The sequence below is a fragment of the Halyomorpha halys genome, unplaced genomic scaffold, assembly GCF_000696795.3.
Source record: "Halyomorpha halys isolate HHAL.00 unplaced genomic scaffold, Hhal_1.1 Scaffold303.1, whole genome shotgun sequence".
NCBI classification, from domain to species: Eukaryota; Metazoa; Arthropoda; class Insecta; order Hemiptera; family Pentatomidae; genus Halyomorpha; species Halyomorpha halys.
This window is the reverse complement of record NW_027115075.1, coordinates 1,292,206-1,298,820: the sequence shown is the minus strand read 5'-3', so window position 1 is coordinate 1,298,820 and position 6,615 is coordinate 1,292,206. Positions and strand designations below refer to the sequence as shown.

The 6,615-nt window shown below is 31.1% G+C and overlaps 1 protein-coding gene and 1 long non-coding RNA gene across 6 annotated transcripts in view; one reads left to right on the top strand and one right to left on the bottom strand.

The window, feature by feature from the left end:
- Nucleotides 1-6,615, bottom strand: part of cutlet (chromosome transmission fidelity protein 18 homolog) — an 86,770-nt gene that overhangs the window by 37,502 nt on the left and 42,653 nt on the right. The gene's annotated exons all lie outside the window — the stretch shown is intronic.
- The window catches only part of LOC106681003 (uncharacterized), a 25,381-nt gene continuing 24,881 nt past the window's right edge, over nucleotides 6,116-6,615 (top strand). For both annotated transcript variants that reach the window (XR_001343177.2, XR_001343176.3), the window contains exon 1: nucleotides 6,116-6,130. This is a non-coding gene — a long non-coding RNA (uncharacterized lncRNA). The remainder of the gene's footprint in view (nucleotides 6,131-6,615) is intronic.

Below are 6,615 nucleotides of genomic sequence, written 5' to 3'. Positions count from 1 at the left end.
TATATACAAATGTTTGCTGCTGTATGTAGGATTCATTAAGTTTTGTAACATTTTTAATTCATTAAAGTTCCGAGAGATAAAAAAAAAACACAAAATACTTGAGAAATATTCATAGAACTAGGCTAGGAACAATAAAAAGGAAAGAACCTCGATTTAACGATTTTTTTTAGCCAAAGTGTACTGACTATGAACAGCTGGTAATAAAGATTTATTGAACAGAATTTTGCATCTATTATTTTTATTTTACCACGTAACCAATAAAATATAAGGATTTTATTTGAAAAAATCAGTTATTCATACGTGGGGTGCAGTAAGGTAACTTAGCACTCTCTCAACGCTCACTTTCCCATTCTATACCAGCTCCTCTATTCTGTCTTTTCTAGCTTAGACTGTACATAACTACAATATTTTCAAAAATTGTATACATATACCTTATTTTTAAATTCACAATAAAGTAAGATACTTGTTGGTTACCATGTGAAGCGCCATTAGTTTATCGCATTGTAAATCGCCTGAAGTTTGTTTGTTTTTATTTAATGGCCTAAAACATCATTGGTCGTTAACGTCATATATACATTATTTAATTTTTCTTACATTTGTTTAATCTAATTTTATTTATTTATTTTATAATTTTTTTTTGTCTGTCCGATGTTATATTTGTGTCAGTAAACCTTTTCCACAGGTTAAGACTTTCTCTAGTAAAAAAAAAAAAAAATCTTTTGTGAATGTTGAACTTTTTAGCTCGAATAATTTTATTCTGAAGATAGCATGAGAGCTGTAACTAATCAACATTATGTAATTTTTTATCTTTTGCATCTACATTATCCAAAAAGTCGGTTCAGTTGTGTTCTAATGTAATGACGTTAAAACTCCTTAATTTACCTTAGTAATCTTGGTAACTGAAAAATATTAACTAAAAAAAATTAATCTGTACCACTACAACCCATGGAAGGTTAGGGAGTGCAGTACTTTATAAGGAAGTACTGTTACTAGAACAACGGTTGTGCAATAAGGTGATTTCGTCAAAATCACGCTCGACGCCAGATTTTTAATTAAAGATGCCCACTATATGAAGCTGAATTAATAATTAACAGTTCCCACTTTATGAGGCTGGGTGAACACCGTAGGGTTCCCGAACTCACAGGGCTGACTCAAGGCTAAAGTGAAACAGAAAATCATTATCTGCCACAGCCGGGTTCGAACCCATGTCCTTGGAGTTAATAGAACAGCGCCTTACCAATGAGCTGCCCACTACCACGGAAATGTTAACTATCCAGAGAAAAGTAAAAAGATATTAGTGAAAATTTAAAATTAAAAATAACTTTGAGGTTAAATTATACAATGTGTATAACCAACCGTGTAATTTTTTTTTTAATAGTTTGGTAACTTACAAATAATCGGTCCTGCTAATTACTACAGAATTACATCAAATGCTAGGAGACCGGCATTCTGTTTAGTGAGTTATTATGGATAAAACAATAAATTAAGAATACTAATAATCATTGTAAATAACACAATTAATGGCTAATTGTTTATTAAAAAATATTATTGAAGAATAAATCTCTGCAGTTCGTTATTTTGATTTAGGGACAAACGTTTCTCCTTTTTTTTTTTTTTTTTTTTTTTTTTTTTTTTTTTTTTAACACCTTAATTCCTAAAGGCCAGCTCAGTTTTTTTTTCTACTATAAAATAAAAGTTTTTCTAGAGTAAAGGATTACGCCAATCAATTTCTGAGGTCCAAAATCCTTAACATAAAAATGTAAGAAAAATCCTTCCACGATATTTCGAGATCCGCATGATGACAGGTAGGTGCTCTCGTATTAATGAAATATCAGTACTGTGAAGAGTGTTAAAAGCAATCATTAAAGGACAGCCAACTTTCAACGTTGAATCAGACTCCGTGTAAGGACTGTTGACTTCACACGGAAGGTTACAACACGATTCACGCAAGAGTGAAAATTGCGGTATTTAGTCGAAACTTCGATGAAGAGTAAATAAAAAATTATGATAAAATAAAACGTTTCTTAACGGACACCCCTATATAACAGAAAGCTATCTTAATGCACAATTTTATTAATGCCCCGACCAGATTAAATGCATTTGAAATCCTAAATTACGGAACCTCTCAATTCCAGACGGGGACGCCAGTTTGATTCCTTATCAGCACTTTTCGCTTCTTTATAACGAAAAAAGGTATAAAATATGATTGCACAATACTAATTTTGGAAAAAAAATAATGAAAAATTATATTAAATAGACTTAATATAAAAATATAGATGTTTCACTTTTTTATCGAGTCGTGGCTCTCGAACCACTAGCAATCGATACTGATTCTCTTAAGTTCACCATTCAAAGTTAATTATCAATATCAAAATCATATAGCTATTGAGACCAAGCTACATTTTGTTCAATAGCTTATAAGTACTAGGAGCGATGGCAAAGTATGCAGGAAGACAAAACATTCATTAAACTTCCTCGAATCAAATAACTTCCGCAAAAATAAAATTGAGATCAGGAAAAAACATATATTTAATTGATAACCATTCTCCTCCATCTAAAATAATTAAGGAAGTAAAAATGATGTAATTTCATAATAACTGATTATGTACGGAGATATCGAGTGAATCATTAGTGAAAGGTCAAGAAAGAACTAGAACATTCCTTTCCTTGGTAGTTTTCCCCTCCACTACCTTGCGAAAGTATGGCAAAACTACTTTCGACACCGGAGCCTCGACACGCAGCCATCCCGGAATGTTATTATAGGGACCGGATAAAACAGATTGTCGGATCAATTATTCTCTTTGGGTCGCCGCTTCCCCATCTTCGTAGCACCCGGGGTACGGGTCGCACCCTTTGCCGATCCACCGAGCTGCGTAGACCTCAAAGTGGAAGTACTATTACGGAGCTTAACCTGATTACGAACGGTTAAGCTATAGCCGGGTAATCTTAAAGCCGAGTAAACACACTTATGTAAGACATTGCATTGAAACTATAACCAGTTCAGGCAGCTTAGTTTCCATCTTCCGCTGTCATAAGTCAACCCGGTATCAAAACGAACACTATCAATTAAAAATCTATCAAAACTAACGCTAATTAATTTTTTTATTGTTTAGAAAATAAATTAAGGCACTAAATCCGGTTCAAAACTAAGCTTAGGCCTTCCTTGAAAGTAAAATATTGCATACAAGATGGAGTGAATTGATGGGAAAATTGCGCTAGTTTTAGAAATGGGATGAAACCTTAACACTGCCGAACTTATAGGACCGTCATTAATACACGACCATTTTACGTGATAGATATCTGTCGTACAAGTAATATCACAACAAATAAAAATTATGACAGTGCTAATCTCCACAGTGATAGTGATCCTAACCTATCCTGCTGAATAAGTGATAATTAAATAACTGTCACCATATACAAATTACAGATAAGGAACATACCAGTTTGCGTTATAAGTTACGACAATACACTGTCAAGGCGTATAAATGAGGCAGTGAGTTGTCCGCATGAGTAGTGAGTTGATAGTACAACCAACTATCAAACAAATCCTGATAGCACGACAGTACTTCCACGACATCTAATGTCATTGTTTACAAGATTGTAGTGGTTGATGGAACCTGGGCTTAGCTTTGGATTGATTAACTTCTCGATATCTGCGTATTTTTAAATAACACGAGACATTAGACATCGCTCCTCTAGGTTTTTATTACTGATTTTATTATGTTATATTACTTTACTAATTACATGTATTCATTTTTTTTTTACTTATTTACTTTGTTTCATTTTTTTTTCATAGGAAATAAATGTTATAGCCAAATTTATTTCGAAATACAATTATAATATAAAATATTACTAATAATATCAGCTAAGCAGTTTGCGAAGATAGAAGAACATGAGAAAATTTATATTTCAAAAACCATATCGTTGAGTGCGTAATCTTTTATTTTTTTTTTCTATTTTTAACAAGGCTACGATAGTAATGCACCATCGTAATAAAAATTCCGTTGAGTACGCGATAAATTCGAAGCAGATAGATTGGTGACTGAGGAAAAATAAGCTGTGAAAACGGCTTCTGTTCCAACTAACTTTATCTTACAGTCACACCAAATGACTAACTTCAGCATGTGGGTCTTTCAATGAAGTAAAAATAATTGGACTGATTCATGCTATAAGATCATCAGTCACATCATTTGAGATTTCACTAGTTTTGAAGTTGAGGAAGTCCATCCAGGACATCAATCGATGCTATAAGGTACAACACAATTGTAAATTGTAATGTAAAGTACAGTAAAGTTTTATTATAGCACTGTAAAACGCGCTTCAGTAAAGTGCCAGTCAAGTTCCTGTTTGAGCCAAGAGCATAACACATTTTTAAAAAGAGTTATTGTCATCCTATAGCGCTAAGCTGTAGTGATAAACTAGCAACTTCTTTTTAAATGGCCCAGACTCAGAAAATTAATACAAATGTTAATTTTGGTATATGTTATATTTTATTTTTCCTGCTAATTTTGGCAGAATGCAGAGTAGACTGTTATTAAACCAATAGATCATAAATCATCAAAGTTGGGGCCTTATACAAAGTTAATTCATGGATTAGGCATTAAGAGTCATAATATTTTGAGATCACTATGGTTTAGGTTCAGTTCTCCATTTGCCCTTTAAACCTTTTTTGTTATGGTGAATGTTCCATTGACAGGTAAGTGAAAGTAAAAAAGGGGTAAACACAGGCTTTGGCTATATATATATTTTTTTAGTATGAAACACTAAAATAATTATAGACATGAGCAAATGACAGTAATATGTGATATTTTTGGAAAAATAGGGACTTTTCTTAAAGGAATATTTTAAAAATTGCTTCCTATATAGCACCATGTATAATGTTTCTAAACTTTAAATTATTGTAGTAGCCAAGTCTCAATATAGTCATAGTCTACAATTAAACCATAAAGTAATGTGCTTTTGAATTGTGTCCTTCAAAACACAATATGCTTTCAATTATATCAACCAAATCTTGGATTTATGATACTGCCATCTTAAAATTTTTACAAACTTATGCAATATCTTCAGCTTCAGTTTTAACAGGCATGGAACTAAAAGATTTATAAGATTACAAAGATTTCTCTAATTCTTAAGGCAAGAAATAATTTTTATTTATATAAAAAGAAATTGTTGATAGTACTGCAAACTCTAATGTCAGAAACAGTGTACATAGATAAATGTAATTTAAAAAAAATTTTTTTTATTACATTATGAATTTATTACATTTATAATCATTATTTCTAATATTTGTTCTGTACTGCATAAATTATTATTACTAATCTAAATAAATTAGTAAATAAAATGAAAATAAATACATACACCACACATTTCAGCCTGATTTATTTAATATGTAATTCTATAAAATTCAAATATTTATTCAAAAAATTAAAAGTAATCATAAATATGAATTCAAAAGATTTCCCTAAATTAAAGCAGAAGAGTAAAACGCATTACATTAATTTGAGCTAAAATTAGTGTTCCTCAAGAGAAGTTAATACAGCCTAATTCCATAAAGGTAATTTGAAAGGGCAATCCCTATACTAACCAAAGCATGAGCCCCAAAAGCATGTAATTAATTTAGCCGGCTGTGGTAGAGTGTATATGGGAAGGAAGTTGGGGTTACAGTGTAATCAGATAATAAATAATATATTAAATTATCATGAGAGCACTGGAAATTATGGCCACATCAGGAGTACAGTAGATCTAAAAGGGTTCTTGGTTGTTTGTAACTCTCCTTCCCAGTTAGAGCTAAGAGATAATTCAATTAAAAGCAAGTTATTGAATTAATTATAGTGGTCATCCTTTGAGTTGCCACTGAGTATTATTAGATTCCTCTGGTCCCAATGGCTCTGGCTAACTTTAGAAACAACTGATTTCTCCATTTTGAACTATTCAACATTTTAATTCAATATAAATTAAAAAAAAAAATTTCACAAGATTATTTCACGGTCGTTAAGGCAGGCATATTGCAGGCACAGCATAGAGAGGGAAAAGAGAGAGTTGTGGGTGAGAGAAGGGAGGGAGGACAGAATGGAAAGAGAGAGAGTGAGAATCATATCTTTCACTTAAGGTTGACATTAGTTAAAGCAAGGTAAGAGAATCAACACTCCTTCACAAGTGGGTCAATATCAATAACCTAGCTATCTCCTAGTATATCTAATTTAATTCACTCGCTAATATAAAAAAAAAAAAACTAATTTCGAATGTTATTTAATCTTTTCATAACATTAGAAAATGAGGAGGCTTATTAAAATATAATAACTAATCAATAGAAAATAAAATTAGATTTTAATTGAATTAAAAAATATTAATAACAAAACAATATGGAAAGTTGAATATTATCAAAAACTGTGTTTAACTATTGTCTATTAAACTAATTTACTAAAAATAGAAGTATAAGTTTTATCAATAGGCATTTTCACAAGAAGAGCATAATTTTTTTCAAAACATTATAAAAATTAAAGATGTAAAACAAGTGATAAGATCTGATAACATAGATTTTGGGTTTTCATAAATTTAAATATTTTAATGTTTCAATACCATGTACTTAACAATGCATTTTTGAGATTTTATATA